This window comes from Bos javanicus, chromosome 11 (genome assembly GCF_032452875.1).
Source record: "Bos javanicus breed banteng chromosome 11, ARS-OSU_banteng_1.0, whole genome shotgun sequence".
Taxonomy (NCBI): Eukaryota; Metazoa; Chordata; class Mammalia; order Artiodactyla; family Bovidae; genus Bos; species Bos javanicus.
The window spans coordinates 35,624,183-35,639,990 of NC_083878.1; positions in this window are offsets into that span (position 1 = coordinate 35,624,183).

Sequence of the window (15,808 nt, forward strand, 5' to 3'; positions counted from 1 at the left end):
TTGCAGAAGGTAGACACAGACAAATGCCATTCTGATATTCAAAAAGGATAAAATGTATCTATTTCCAGCAAGGGTGGATCTAAAATTATAGACTAACCTTCTGTCCAAGAACTCATGGGTAAATAACAAAGTACAAGAAAATTAGAACATATTTTGAATTAAAAGTTGGCTAAAATTCTACATATCAAACTTATAAGAACTAGTTGAAGCTATACTTCTCAGGAAATTGTAGCCTTAATTTCATACATGAAATTATGGAAGGTTAGGACAGAAAAATTAATAAATTATGGATCCATAAAAATATTAGGAAAATGATTTAAAATATATTAAAAGAAATAACAATAAGAATACAATAAAAAATTAATATACAATAGAAAGAACTGGCAAGCCAGAATTTGGTTTATTGAAAAGAGTTATAAAAGTAATAAATTCCTAAGGTAAATTTTCAAAAAAGAAATAAGGCAAATGTTTAAAAAATATCAAATTCAGGAAGAGAAAAGGGAACACCAGCAAAGATTCACTAGACATTCTGTACATATATAATGTGTATTATTAAAAATGTCATGTCAATAAATATAAATTTACCAAGATATAAAGAGTCTTATAACTTTGAAAGAAACTGAACACACAGTTTAACATGATCCTACAGGGAAAATCAGCCCCAGGAGCCTCAAGGGTTCTACCAAACTTTTACGATCAGCTCAACTAGAATATCAAGATATTGTAAGGACATTTTGAGAAGGATAACTTACCAGTCAATCTCACTCACAAAATAGATACAAAAGTCTTCACAAAATACTTGAAAACTAATTCAGAAGTATGTAAAATAGACAACAAAGATACATTTATTTCAAGAATAAAAATATCAGAATAATGTTTAAAATCAATCCATGTGGTATGCCATATTAACTAAAGAAAAATATTTTAAATTATATAATCATCTCAATAGATGCAGATAAAGAATTGAACAAAATTTAACATTCATTCATGATTATAACTCTTAGCAAACTAGAAATAGAAACCAACCTAATATAAGGGCTTTCCTCATAGCTCAGCAAGTATCGAATCTGCCTGTAATGCAGGAGACCCTGGTTTGATTCCTGGGTCAGGAAGACCCACTGGAGACGGGATAGGCTACCCACTCCAGTATTCTTGGGCTTCCCTTGTGGCTCAGCTGGTAAAGGAACTGCAATGCAGGAGACCTGGATTCAGTCCCTGGGTTGGGAAGATCCCATAGAGAAGGGAAAGGCAACCCACTCTGGTATTCTGGCCTGGTCGCAAAGAGTTGGACACGACTGAGTGACTTTCATGCTTTCCTTAATACAAGAATGGATAATTACAGGAAACCTATGGTACATTAAGCTGCTTTCATTTAACACTGACAGTTGAAAACTTTTCCATTGAAATTGGGTTCAAGAAAAATATATCTGCTGTGATCATTCCTATTCAACCCTGTACTACAGGATCCAGCAAGAACAATTGGCAAGAAATGAAAGTATAAGACTTGGAAATGAATAAGTAAGTAAATTTCCTTTATTATCAGGGGACTTAAGATTATATAAGTAGAAAATCCAAAATAAAATGCAGAAAAATCTTAATTAGTGACCTATATACACAATTCAACAGTATTTCTGTATATAAGCAACAAAAACAAAAAAGAAAAGAAAGAAAATTCTATTTATAGTAGCACAAAAAATATCAAACTAAAATATGTAAGGTCTCTACACAAAAGTCTACAAAACATTGTTGACAGAAATGTAAGAAAACATAAATTAAGATGTAAAATTTTATATTCAAAAGACTTAACATTAAACAATCATCCCTCAAATTGAACTAGAGGCTCAATGCAGTCACAGTGAAAGCAGAAATAGATTTTTCATTTTCTTTTACACTTGACAAGACGTTTCTGTAATTTATATGAAAATGCAAAGATCAAGACTAGCCAGAACTCATAAAAGCAGACACATATATCAACAAAACAGAATAGAGAGCCTAGAAGTTAATTCACAGCCTGGCCTGTTGCAGTCCACGGGGGTCACAGAGTTGGACATGACTTAGTAACTAAACAACAACAACAAAAGTCCATTAATTTATGACAAAAGTATACCCAGGATATACAATCAAGAAAGGACAGTCTAAATGGTTAGTGGAAAAACTTGACAGCCACATGCAAAAGAATAAAACTGAACCACTATTTTATACCATTTTACTATTCTATTTGTGTATTACATATACAAACTTAACTCAAAATGGGCTAAAGATCTGAATATGTAAGACCTGAAATCATAAAACTCCTAGATAAAAACATAGGCGGTAAGCTCCTTGACATAGATCTTGGAGGTAATTTTTTTGGATCTATCTCCAAAAACAAAGACAACAATAGCAAAAATAAATAAGTGGGACTACAGCAAGCTAAAAAGTTATTGTATAGCAATAGAAACAATCAACAAAGTGATAAGATAACCTACTAAATGAGAGAATATTTGCAAATAGTATTATCTGATAAGGGGTTGACACTTAAAATATATAAAGAATTCATATAACTCAATAGCAAACAAACCAACTAAAAAATAGGCAAAGGATATGAAGAGACATTTTTTTCAAAGAAGACTTACATATTGCCAACAGGTACATGAAAAGATACTCAAGCATCACTAGTCACCAGGGATATGGAAACGAAAACCGTGATGAGAAATCACCTACCTCACATCTACTAGAATGTTTACTATAAAAAAGACAAAAATAACAAATGTTGGCACAGTTGTGGATAAAAAGGAATCCTCGTGCCCTGTTGATGGAAATGTAAATCTGTATAGCCACAGTGGAAGACAGTTTGAGATTCCTCAAAAAAAATGAAAATAGAACTAATATATGATCACTGCAGATGTTGACTGCAGCCTTGAAATTAAAGACGCTTACTCCTTGGAAGGAAAGTTATGACCAACCTAGATAGCATATTGAAAACCAGAGACATTACTTTGCCAATAAAGGTCCGTCTAGTCAAGGCTATGGTTTTTCCAGTGGTCATGTATGGATGTGAGAGTTGGACTGTGAAGAAAGCTGAACGTCGAAGAATTGGTTTTTGAACTGTGGTGTTGGAGAAGACTCTTGAGAGTCCCTTGGACTGCAAGGAGATCCAACCAGTCCATCCTAAAGGAGACCAGTCCTGGGTGTTCATTGGAAGGACTGATGCTAAAGCTGAAACTGCAGTACTTTGGCCATCTCATGTGAAGAGTTGACTCATTGGAAAAGACTCTGATGCTGGGAGGGATTGGGGGCAGGAGGAGAAGGGGACGACAGAGGATGAGATGGTTGAATGGCATCACTGACTCAACGGACATGAGTTTGAGTGAACTCCAGGAGTTGGTGATGGACAGGGAGGCCTGGCATGCTGTGATTCACGGGGTCGCAAAGAGTCGGACACAACTGAGCAACTGAACTGATCTGAACTGAATATATGATCCAAAAATTCCACTTCTGTATATTTATCCAAAGAACATAAAATCACTAAATTGAAGAGATATATGCACTCTCAGGTTTATTTACAATAGGGAAGATATGGCATATAGACACAATAGAATATTACTTACCCCATAAAAAAGAATGAAATTGTGCCTTTTGCAACAACACAGATGATCTGGAAGTGAAATAAGTCAGACATGAAGAGACAAAACCTGTTTGCATGTTTCCTAATTTCTACCACTTTCTCAAATCTTCTTCAGAATTAAATCTATTGCATATGCTGTTTGGTTGAAGATTGTAAAGAATATCCAGCCTCAATCATAACTAGAAAAGATTGGATCAGGTACCCTCTGAGAGGTTCTTAGGGACTCACACACAGCTTTGGGAAGCACTGGTCAAGAAAATTTTAAAATAAAGTGACTGCTTCTGCTGTTGCTGCTAAGTCACTTCAGTCGTGTCCGACTCTGTGCATCTCCATAGATGGCAGCCCACCAGGCTCCCACGTCCCGGGGATTCTCAAGGCAAAAACACTGGAGTGGGTTGTTATTTCCTTCTCCAATGCGTGAAAGTGAAGTCGCTCAGTCGTGTCCTACCCTTAGCGACCCCATGGATTGCAGCCTACCAGGCTCCTCCGTCCATGGGGTTTTCCAGGCAAGAGTACTAGAGTGGGGTGCCATTGCCTTCTCCAGCTAAGAAGTGATAATCTGGTCTATTTATTATAAAGTAACAATTAACAAAACAGTATGGCATTGGCAGAAAGAGAAAAAATAGACCAATGAAACAAAATTAAGATTCTAGAACAGATATATAGATATATGGAACCTCTATTGACAGATCACAAAAGTGAACTATAAAGTCACAAGAAAAGGATGATCTTCAATAAATGATGCTGGGATAATTAGACACCCATGTAAGAAGAAAACAAACTTTACTCCTCCTTTCTACCATACAAAAAATCAATTCCCAGTGGATTTTAAACTAAAACAATCAAATTTTTAGAGGAATAGAGAAGAATATCATAAAATCTTGGGGAAAGAAAATATTTTAAGTTTCTTTTTAACAGAAAAATCAAAAGCACTAACCATAGATTTGAAGACAGGTATTTTGACTGCATTAAAATTAAATTATTTTTTCCTACAAGTGTCAAGAATTTGAAGGCAATCATAGAATTAAATTGGAGTTCGCCATCAAATCAATAAAGGAAGTATAAATGCAGAATATACACACCACACAGTAGGATACATTCAAATGGCCCACCATCAAGTGAAAAATTTGTCCTCTTCATTAATCATCATTAATAAGGACTTCCCTGTAGCTAAAATGATAAAGAACCTGTCTGCGATGTAGGAGACTGGGGTTCAATCCCTGGATTGGGAAGTTCCTCTGGAGAAGGGAATGGCAATCCACTCCAGTATTCTTGCCTAGAGAATTCTGTGGACAGAGAAGGCTGGTGAGCTACAGTCCGTGGGGTTGCAAAGAGTCAGACACAACTGAGTGGCTAACACACATACACAGTTGTGTCCAACTGTTTGTGACCCCATGGACCACAGCATGCCAGGCTTCCCTGTCCATCACCAACTCCTGAAGCTTGCTCAAACTCATGTCTATCAAGTCGGTGATGCCATCCAACCATCTCATCCTCTGTCATCCCCTTCTCCTCCTGCCTTCAATCCTTCCCAGCATCAGGGTCTTTTCCAATGAGTCAGTTCTTCGCATCAGGTGGCCAAAGTATTAGAGTTTCAGCTTCAGCATCAGTCCTTCCAATGAATATTCAGGACTGATTTCCTTTGGGATTGACTGGTTTGATCTCCTTGTAGTCCAAGGGACTCTTGTTAATCATCAGAGAAAGGCAAATTAAAACCATAATGATATATCACATACACCCACCAGAATATCCAATATTAAAAAGACTGACAATGTATGTGCTTGCAAGGATGAGGAGAAATAGGTACACTCATAAAGTTTGGTGTTATCTATAGAAGCTGAAGCCACTCACCCTCTATAATTTAGCAATTTCATTCCTGTGTATTGACACCACCAAAATTAATTCATATACACCAAGAGATAAAGAATTTTCATAGCAGCCTCATTATTAACAGTCAAAAGCTAGACTCAACCTAAATGTCCAGGTACAACTGATTGGATGATTTAATTATCTTCATTCAATAGAACACTGTAACAGCAGTAAGAATGCATAGACAATACTTATATGTAAAAACAAGGATAAATCTCACAAACATGATCTTATGCATCTAATATTTTATAGTAAAAGTAGTTTTTAAAAAGGAAAACATTTTTATGTAATAACATTTATAATCACGTCTGTTACAAGAGCCTAAGTGCCCAATATGTATTATCTTATTTACTCTTGAAAACAATCTCCATATAACAGATGATTATCAGACAAAGGTTAAATATTACCACAATCACAAATAACAGAGCAAAAAATAAATACAGTTCTGATTCTGGAGCTTTTAGAATAGTCTGCCTTACATGCATTTAATCTTGTGAAGTCGCAAGGAAGAAACGATTATTTCTATATTCTATAAGAAAAATGAGCCCTGAAGAATTTCAATCATGTGCCCAGGGTCACAGAACTAGGAGAAGCCTATTACACTGCCTCCTTTTAGTAAGACAAATAGGTATCCTTTTTATTTTTTACTGTATACAAGTTTACTGAAATATAGTAGCATCCTTGCTTACTAAATAATTTGGTGCATAACACATGCTCTACTGAGCCACATGACCTGTTTACCCCAAAATATAATGTGATTTCCCATTTCCTAAATAAGAATTGAGAAGTAACACACTTTTGTTTTTGGCTTTCTATGATAATATGTAACTAATGATTTTACTTCTATGACAGTGAACCTCAGGGGCATAAGCAGGACTAGTTTTGAAACCAATTTGAAGCAAAAGTGAAAAACAGCTAACCAGAGAAACAATCAGTGCTGCTTCTGAGATATAGTTGGCTAATTCCTTTGTGTTCCTAGTATCTTTTTTAAATTAACTTTTATTGGAGTATACTTGATTTACAGTGGTGTGTTAGTTTCTGCTACACAGAAAGATGAATCAGTTATACATATATCCACTCCTTTTTAGATTCTTTCCCCTTGTAGGTCAATAAAGACTATTGAGAAGAGTTCCCTGCTATACAGTAGCTCCTTGTTAGTATTTATCACAAACTGAAATTATGGAAGGACAAGAAATCACATAAGGAAGTTCAAAGTGATTGAGAGAAAAAGACTAGGGAGAGAAAAAGTGGAAAGGGGGTAATAAAAAGGCAAAAGTGAAGAGAAAAAAATGATTTTAATGAGAGAAAATAAGATTTTAAAACAGAATTTCCATTTTTTGACATCTTGAATAGGAAAAGGAAGGAGGGAAGAAAGAAAGAAATGGAAGGGAAAAGGGAGGGAGGGAGGGAGGAGAAAGATCCTTCCACCCGAGCAATCATTTCACCCTGCCACAGAAAGGGTGGTAACCGGAATTTCCATTCTGAATTCTGCCAGTTTGTGGAATCAGATCAAACTCTCAATGACTCCCAGCATTTAATCACCATTCTTCTCTAACTTTCTCATCCTGAATTGAAAAAATGACATCCCACATTCAGCATGATGGTACAATATAATGCTGCCTTCCAGCAACTTGCCTTGTAATTTGGGTGAATGACAACTGGTTCACCCATTAAAATAATGTGATGTCTATTGGTGACCTAAAGGCTTCAAAGCAACATTCACTTGTTTCCCTGCTCTGAAAATAAATGGTTTACCACAAATTTATTATTTCAGAAGGACCTAACTATCACTATTTGAGTCACCACAGTACAGGGTAGTTCTGTTAATACTGACATCATAATACTTGGTGTCAGCTTTCAAAACAAAATGAATTTCATCAGCATCTCTTATCATCTTCCTTTTGAGCTCCTTTAATTGCACTAACAGACTCTTAATGTGGCATAACAGCCTAAAAGGAATGTTCAGTTTTAGCCAACAATTTCCTGCAGACTCTTATTCCAAGAAATTTCCTACTGTCATTGGCATTTGTCTTGTTTTCAAACTTCATCCTGTGTCATTTGTAAATACGCATTCCCAAAGGAAAAAATGAAATTCAAATCTTATATTTCTGTGAGGAAGACAAGAAGCTCAACTGTTTTCTGAAACCTATAGAATAGTAGAAATACCATCTCTTTGTCATGTGAGAAGATATTCCCAATCTTTTCCAAGGGAACCCCAGCAAAGGAGAAATTAAAATACTATCCCAAATTATGCTTTAAATCTTACAAATGGTCTGAAATAGGGAGTGGATACTTTGGAAAAAATTAAGCCCATGGGTATTATAAAACTGAAAGAATAACATTAAGTGATATATAAGGTACTGATTTCAACTGTGGTGTTGGAGAAGACTCTTGAGAGTCCCTTGGACTGCAAGAACATCCAACCAGTCCATCCTAAAGGAAATCAGTCCTGAATATTCATTGGAAGGACTGATGCTGAAGCTGAAACTCCAATACTTTGGCCACCTGATGTGAAGAGCTGACTTATTTGAAAAGACCCTGATGCTGGGAAAGATTGAAGGTGGGAGGAGAAGGGGACAACAGAGGATGAGATGGTTGGATGGCATCACCGACTCAACGGACATGAGTTTGAGTAAACTCCAGGAGTTGGTGATAGACAGGGAGGCCTGGCATGCTGCAGTCCATGGGGTTGCAAAGAGTTGGACATGACTGAGCGACTGAACTGAACTGATTATTTTACAGGTATTTTCTTCCTTCTCTTTGCCCTCAAAATTTTCTGTATTACTTTGTATAATTTAGATAAAGTTATTTATATTTTGAGCTAAAATTGTACAAATACTACCAACTAGGAGTCAGTTTAACTGGTGAATAATACATTCTCAATCTGAAGTAAGCTATAAGAAAAACTCATATACAAGTTAGTATCATCTGTTGATGGAAAAGAAAAGCATTGAGTAACTCTTATGAAGTAGAAAATCACCACCTCTAGAATTAGAAATAGCAGTACACCTAGAATTCTTTGTGTCTATTACAAGAAAAGGACTCAAATTGTTTTCCTGTGTCTACTCACATTAAAATAGAAAATGGAATTGGATTCCATTGAAGAACAATTTAATGTACCATTTAGGGCCTATTTACATGGATATATATTCAGCAAGGGATGTCTCTCTCTCTCTTAATATAATTGGCAGCCAAATCAAGGGAGAAAGGAACAACTATATTTTCCTGGATTCATCATCTGACTTAAAGTATTAAATTAGGCAGTCTGGGACAGGGAGAACCAGAATTAGGCCCATCAGTACAATAGACTAGAATAATCCTTAGCCAAGGGTGATTCTGCCCACCAGGGGATAATTAGCAATATCTGCAGACATTATTGATCATCACAGTTGGAGGTTTCCATGGAAACTAGTGGACAGAGGCCAAGGATACTGCTAACATCCTAAAATACACAGGATATTATCCCCCACCATGAAGAATTATCTGCCCCTGAATATCAATAGCATCAAGGTCAAGAAATCCAGGCCTAGGGAAATACCCATGTGTATAAATGATAGGCAGATGAAAAGTTAAAGTTAGAAACACAATACAGTAAGTTCAATGAGATTTCGTTATTGGTCAAAGCATATAAAAACTAACTGGGCTATAGTTTATTTCTGGATTTGTGTGTTATTTCTATATTAAAGTATATCTTAAAGAAGTCAGTGCTTCTTAATTCATCATGCCATTTTAAGATTTTAAATATCGTTCTGATAAAATACCAAAATCTTGACCTAGAAAAAAAATTAATTGATATATTATACCTTATCAAAAATAAAACTTCTCATCAAAAGACACTTTTAACAAAAGGACATTATTAAGAAAATTAAAGTATAATTCATAAACTAAAAGAAAATATTGACAAAACATATGTCTTATAAAGAACTTTATCCAGAGTAAAGAACTCTCAAAATTCAATAAGAGAAAAATTCTATTACAAGTCTGCAAAAGATGTGAAAAGACAGTTCACCAAAGAAGATATATAGATATCAAATAAGCACATGAAAAGATGTCAATGTCTTTAGTAACCAGGGAAAAGAAAATTAAAATCATAATGTGATACCACTTGACTCCATTTACAATTGCTTGCTATTGCTAAGTCACTTCAGTTGTGTCCGACTCTGTGTGACCCCATAGACGACAGCCCACCAGGCTCCCCCATCCCTGGGATTCTCCAGGCAAGAACACTGGAGTGAGTTGCCATTTCCTTCTCCAATGCATGAAAGTGAAAAGTGGAAGTGAAGTCGCTCAGTCATGTTCTACCCTCAGTGATCCCATGGACTTCAGCCTTCCAGGCTCCTCCATCCATGGGATTTTCAGGCAAGAGTACTGGAGTGGGGTGCCATTGCCTTCTCTGATATCTAAAATCAAAAGACTGACCCTATCCAGTGCAGGAGAGGATGTGAAGCAATTAGAACTTTCACATGTTGTTGCTGGGAAATCCCAACCACTTTGGAAAACAATTTGATATGTACCTACACAAATACTTGGACAGAGATATACATAGAATATTTATTTACAAAAGTAAAAAAAAACTAGAAACCACCCAAATGTCCATCAAAAAGTGAATGTAAAAAATTAAATTATAGCATATTTATACAGTGGAATACTCCTCAGCAATAGAAGGGGTTGATGAACACACAAGAAGTATAAATCTCAAAATAATTTTGCTGAGTAAATAAGACAGAAAATTACATACTGTATGATTCCATTTACATAAAGCCCCATATAATGCAAATGAATCTATAGTAACAGAAAGAATCTTTCTTTCTTTCAGAAATAGTTCTCAGTGGGAAACAATGAGCAGCAGGACATTTAAGGGAGGATAGAAGAATTATTGATACCAAGAGCCAAAAGGAAACCTTTGAGGGTAATGGGTATGTTTACTATCTTGACTATGGTAAAATTTTCATGGATATAAAGGTCAAAAATGAAAAGAAAAAAAAAACTATTCACTTTAAACAAGTGAATTTTTGGTTCGGTTCAGTTCAGTCGCTCAATCGTGTCCGACTCTTTGCAACCTCATGAATTGCAGCACGCCAGGCCTCCCTGTCCATCACCAACTCCCGGAGTTCACTCAAACTCATGTCCATCGAGTCAGTGATGCCATCCAGCCATCTCATCCTCTGTCGTCCCCTTCTCCTCCTGCCCCCAATCCCTCCCAGCATCAGAGTCTTTTCCATTGAGTCAACTCTTCACATGAGGTGGCCAAAGTACTGGAGTTTCAGCTTTAGCATCATTCCTTCCAAAGAAATCTCAGGGCTGATCTCCTTCAGAATGGACTGGTTGGATCTCCTTGCAGTCCAAGGGACTCTCAAGAGTCTTCTCCAACACCACAGTTCAAAAGCATCAATTCTTCGGCACTCGGCTTTCTTCACAGTCCAACTCTCGCACCCATACATGACCACTGGAAAAACCATAGCCTTGACTAGATGGACCTTTGTTGGCAAAGTAATATCTCTGCTTTTCAATATGCGATCTAGGTTGGTCATAACTTTCCTTCCAAGGAGTAAGCGTCTTTTAATTTCATGGCTGCAATCACCATCTGCAGTGATTTTGGAGCCCCCCAAAACAAAGTCTGGCACTGTTTCCCCTGTTTCCCCATCTATTTCCCATGAAGTGATGGGACCGGATGCCATAATCTTTGTTTTCTGAATGTTGAGCTTTAAGCCAACTTTTTCACTCTACAGTTTCACTTTCATCAAGAGGCTTTTTAGTTCCTCTTCACTTTCTGCCATAAGGGTGGTGTCATCTGCATATCTGAGGTTATTGATATTTCTCCCAGCAATCTTGATTCCAGCTTGTGCTTCTTCCAGCCCAGCATTTCTCATGATGTAGTCTGCATAGAAGTTAAATAAGCAGGGTGACAATATACAGCCTTGACGTACTCCTTTTCCTATTTGGAACTATCAATTATACCTAAATAAAGTTATTTTAAAAATAAAAAAGAATATTTTCCCACAAAAGACACATCAAAGCCTTCATTGTTTATTGTTTTGAGATTTTTAAAAATAAAACCTTATTTTTTAAGATAGAATCTTATTTGACCATTCCTTAACTGCCGTATAGTAGCAAAAACTCTTGATCAACTAACAAGCCCAATGAGAGTCCTAAGTAAAACTCTGAAAGCCTGGATTGAAGTAACCTAGTTTTTATGTAATAACCAAATATAAGTAAGAATTGAAGTTGCTCAGTCGTGTATGATTCTTTGCGACCCCATGGACTGTAGCATACAAGGCTCCTCCATTCATGGCATTTTCCAGGCAAGAGTACTGGGGTGGGTTTCCATTTTCTTCTCCAGAAGATGTTCCCAACCCAGGGATTGAACCCAGGTCTCCCACATTGCAGGCAGATGCTTTACCCTCTGAGCCACCAGGGAAGCCCAATAACCAAATAGGACTTCTACAAAAAGATTCATGCTGCATATTAGAATATCACTCTACTAGTAGTCCTTAATGTGTGAGTTTCAAAACCAATGAACAAATAGTTACTGAAAACCAACACAAGTCATTCTAGTTTGAGCAGCTGTTTCACTCTTCAAGAATTCCCAAAATGTTTAGAGAAATAAAACTACATATTTATATTATATATGTACATATATAAAAACATACATAACTATATAGTTTACATATAATAAAATTATATATATATATATATATATATGAATAAACTTATAAAGATGAAGGGAAAATTTGAACAGAAAATGATTTCAATGGAATGTTTATAAAGTATTTCCATTGATTTGGATAATAAGAAATCTATATTAAGAAAATGAGGCCTAATTGAGATATATCATTAATCTATTCAACATATATTTGTTGTGTGTCCACTAGATAAATGCTGGAAATACAGCAGGAATTAGAACAGTCTCATGGAGCCATGTTTTATGAATTTTATATTCAAGGGGGAACAGTGGGCAGTATAAATTTAAAAAGTAAAACTATATATGCTATCAGATGGTAACAAATGCTAAGAAAGAAAACAGAGCAAAGAATAGTTGAATGTCACACTTTTAAATAGTAGGTAGGTATCCTAGTAATGCCTCACTTCAAGGATAATTTTAAAGTGAAGACTTGAAAGAGGTAAGAGAATACAGAGAATAATATGGGTAACCAAGAAAAGCACTTCAGAAAAGTAGTCAGTTCCCTCTGAAGGTAAGATCAGAGAGGTAAATGTTCAGATCCTGTATGGCCTTACAAAGACGTGGGCTTTTACTGTGTATGAAGTGAAACCCTTTTAAGGCTTTGAGTCCAGGAATGATGTGATGTGGCTTTTTTTTTTTTTTTTTTTTTTTTAAGATCATCCTAACTATTTAATGAGGGTGGGAGAGGGAAAAACCAGGAAGGAGTTAAGAGGCAATTTCAAAAATCTAGGCAAGAGATGATAGTTGTGGCAGACAACCCCTAGGGTGACTTTCAATGATCCTTGCCTCCTGGTGTCTACACCCTTGGACAATCCTCTCCTCTGGGTATGGGACTTGTTTGCTTCTAACCAGTGGAAAATGGTAACCAGTGGAAAATGGTCAAGATGATGGGATGCCATTACCATGATTACCTTAAGACTTCATCTTGCTTGCAAAGCCAGTGGAGAGATTTCCTCTTACTAGCTTACTTCCACAAGGTATGTTCAAGAAGCACTTGGATCAGAAATCAACAGAAGGTTTTGAATCATTAATGGCAGCCTCCTGCAAGAAACTGAAGCTTTGGTTATGCAGCCACAAGGAAATAGGTTTTGACAATCACCTATTGGCACTTTAAAGCTAACCTTTCCCCAGTCACACCTCGGATGAGATTGCCGATTAGACCAACAGCTGGACCGGACCCTGAGGAAGTACAACTCCAAACCAGAGAGCACAGACTACACCAAGGAAAACTACACCTAGACTTCTGACCTACAAACTGTGAGATAATAAATGTATTAATATAGTAATATGTTGTTTTAAGCTGTGAATGTATGGCCATTTGTTTATGTAGCACAGAAAACTAGTACAACAGCGATTCAGGTTAGGGTGATAGAGGTGGTTTAAAGTGTCACAGCTGTAAGAATTAGAGCTGAAAGTATCAGAGGCAACAAGATTTAATAACTATTACAACAACCAAATTTAGGAAAGGCTCCAATGTTTTTTGCTTAGACCTCAGAAAGAAACTGCAGAAGGCAATGGCACCCCACTCCAGTACTCTTGCCTGGAAAATCCCATGGACGGAGGAGCCTGGTGGGCTGCAGTCCATGGGGTTGCTAAGACTCGGAGACGACTGAGCAACTTCACTTTCACTTTTCACTTTCATGCATTGGAGAAGGAAATGGCAACCCACTCCAGTATTCTTGCCTGGAGACTCCAAGGGATGGGGGAGCCTGGTGGGCTGCCGTCTATGGGGTCACACAGAGTCGGACACGACTGAAGCAACTTAGCAGCAGCAGCAGCAGAAAAGTCCATTTTCTGAGATGGAGAGAAGTGTGGAAAGAGCAAGTTTGGAGAAGATGGAATCATGTGTTTATTTCAGGATGATTTAATTTTGAGACAACAAGTAGGGAGTAGTAAATTGCATACAGGAACTGGAACTCAGTGCAAATAAGAGGCCACCAATGTACTTTTGGGATTGGTCAATGTACATGTGGTGTGTACAGTTATGAGACCAATGACATCTCAAAGCTATGGTAGAGAGAGAGACTGCAAGACAGAAATTTAATAGGAGAAAAAGATGTCACTTAAAAACAGGTACAGAAGCTTAGAGGAAGAAATGATTCAAAGAGATTGACTATTAGTGACTTAAAGGCAGTCAGCATGTTTCATTCACTTGTTACATCTTCAAGAACTTAGCATGGTATCTGAAAACCAGAAGATCCTAAAAAATGACAGGTGTTAATGAGCAAAACACATAAAGGGGGCAAAGGAAAATTGTTACTAATAGGAGATGGTAAGCTGGAGTGACAGATTTACATTAGTGATTTCCCCTCAGAGATGTCTGACCCTAAAAATAGCATGCATATTCTCATTCAGACTGTGACAGAATTCCTCTGAAACTGAATCAGGAACATGATAGATACTCTGGCTAGGGACAAGTAGCTACCTTAAGTTCAAAACACAGCTATAGGGAAAAAAGACAACTATTGTTGTTTGCTGTTGTTTAGTCACCAAGTCATGTCTGACACTTTTGTGACCCCAAGGACTATAACCTCATGGGCTCTTCTGTCCATGGGATTTCCCAGGCAAGAATACTGAAGTGGGTTGCTATTTCCTTCTCCAGGAGATCCTCCAAACCCAGGGTTCAAATCCAAGTCTCCTGCATTGCTGGTGGATTCTCCGCCACTGAGTCATCTGGGAAACATGACAACTGTAGTTCAGTTCAGTTCAGTTCAGTTCAGTCGCTCAGTTGTGTCTGACTCTCTGCAACCCCATGAATTGCAACACTCCAGGCCTCCCTGTCCATCACCAACTCCCAGAATTCACTCAAACTCATGTACAGAGTCAGTGATGTCATCCACCCATTTCATCCTCTGTCATCCCCTTCTCCTCCTGTCCCCAATCCCTCCCAGCATCAGAGTCTTTTCCAATGAGTCAGCTCTTCGCATCAGGTGGCCAAAGTATTGGAGTTTCAACCTCAGTATCAGTCCTTCCAATGAACACCCAGGACTGGTCTCCTTTAGGATGGACTGGTTGGATCTCCTTGCAGTCCAAGGGACTCGAAAGAGTCTTCTCCAGCACCACAGTTCAAAAGCATCAATTCTTTGGCACTCAGCTTTCTTTATAGTCCAACTCTCACATCCATACATGACCACTGGGAAAACCATAACCTTGACTAGAGAGACCTTTGTTGGCAAGGTAATATCTCTGCTTTTTAATATGCTATCTAGGTTGCCTCCTACAATTCTTTTTGGCCCAAGGAGAAGAGTGGAGAGTAGATTCATAGTTCAAAGATAGAAGACAGAGTGCTCAGGTCAACTAATAGGCCTCCAGACACTTTTAAATTCTCTATTAGAACCATTTTTGTACTTTAAAATGCTTTTCTTCAACAACTCTAAGCACTGTGTGTTTTCAATACTGAGACAGAAATACTGTTTTAAAAGAAAAAACTTTAAGATGTCTTTTCAGTACTGCATCAGAGGTATTGTGGAAGATAAAAAGAAAAAAAATCTACCTGCAAGAAACTACTAGAGAATCAGGAGCCAGATTGTATTCACACTTTGGAGATGTTATTAAAGTTCAAAGAAACAATAATATCTTAATACTGCTATAAATAATTTAGAAGCAAAAATTTTAACACTTCTAACAGACTGTCCTGCTGCACTAGTATA